Raw genomic sequence first — 1,482 nt, forward strand, 5'->3', positions numbered from 1 at the left:
CACTCACTACATGGACTCGTGAACATACCCAACTGGAATATGAAATATGATGTCACCAAGCCCCAGGTCTCAGTAAGAGTTCACTGTGTCTGAAGAAGGCAGTATTTTACAAATCAAGCTTGTCTTTAAGTGGTTTTTTTCAAAATTATTAGTTTTGTTTTTTGTGTTTTTTTGTTTTGGTTTGGTTTTTTTGGCAGAACTGGGGATTGAACTCATATCCTTACGCTTGCCAGGGAAGTGCTTATTCTACTGAGCCATCTCCCCAGCCCCAAAATTATTAGTTTTAAATGTTTCAAATTTTTATATTTCATTTAAAATTGAGTCCTCTTATATTTCTTAAACTATACTTTAATTCAGATGGCAGTAGGTGTAGTCTCTAGTATAGTCATCAGCCTGGGGAAGAAGTAAGACTGAGCCAGGGGTGTGGGTCAGTGATAGAGTGTCTGTTTTGTTTCCACAACACCCAGGTTCAGCCCCTGTGGGAGGAAGGAGAGATTGGCGAAGTGCCTACTGTGCATCAGGCACCTAACTCAAGACCTGCAGAGGTGGGTGACATTATTCCTGTACTACAAATAGGGAAGCCAAGGCCCAGAGGTTGCATTACAGAGCTGACGTTTACAGAGCAGGCCAGGATGGCCTCCCAAGGTGTGTCTCTCTTGCCTTTTATTAGAAAGTAAGCTTGGCCACTAATGGGTCGAAGATGAATCACATTCATTCTTGTGCAGACCTGAAGAAAAGAGCCAAGTAAATTAATGAGAAACATTATAATCTTCAACCTTTGTCTCTAAATTTCCTATCCTGATTTAACACAATACTTCTCTTTTTTTCCTCCCCCACTTTTTTTCCAGCCCCCCTATATAGTCCAGGCTGGCTTCAAACACAGTTATCCTCCTGCTTCAGCCTCCCAAGTGCTGGGATTACAGGTGTGCACCACTATACCTGGCAGTAATATTTTACTTGCCTATTTCTTTTAACTTGAATTATTGGCACACACTGGGAAAATTTGCATACTCATTAAAAGTTTGTCCACTGAGAACTGAGGATGTAGCTTGGTGGTACCCTTTAGCATGTATAAGGCCCTGAGTTTGATTCCCAGCATCAAAATTTAAAAAAAAATTTTTTTTGGTCTGTTGATGCCAGGTTGTTTGATTGTTATGCGTTTGAAGGACTTGTAATCTCCATAAATTGAAAAGGTTAGATTTTTAAAAATCTGAAACTTGAAATCACACATAGGCGTTTGGTGAAACTGTTAGGATACGCAGCAGTGAACACTAAACCTGTGAGTGGCATCTCTATCTCAGTATAGAGTAACTGCTACGAAACAGAAATGTCCTCAACCTAACTCTTAACTTACTATCAAATCAATGATTTTAAAAACCAGGTCCCTGCATTTCACTGACCTTCTCAGACCAAAAAGCTACAACTCTTGTTGCACAGGTCCTGCTTTACCTTGGTCTTAACCATCCAGTAGAAAAGTATGAA

The 1,482-nt window shown here is 40.0% G+C and overlaps 1 long non-coding RNA gene across 2 annotated transcripts in view; it reads left to right on the plus strand.

The window, feature by feature from the left end:
- Window positions 1-1,482, plus strand: part of LOC111816308 — a 49,240-nt gene that overhangs the window by 16,892 nt on the left and 30,866 nt on the right. For both annotated transcript variants that reach the window (XR_002820735.1, XR_002820734.1), the window contains exon 2: window positions 468-645. This is a non-coding gene — a long non-coding RNA (uncharacterized LOC111816308). The remainder of the gene's footprint in view (window positions 1-467; window positions 646-1,482) is intronic.

Source organism: Octodon degus, unplaced genomic scaffold (assembly GCF_000260255.1).
Source record: "Octodon degus isolate 3935 unplaced genomic scaffold, OctDeg1.0 scaffold00029, whole genome shotgun sequence".
NCBI lineage: Eukaryota > Metazoa > Chordata > Mammalia > Rodentia > Octodontidae > Octodon > Octodon degus.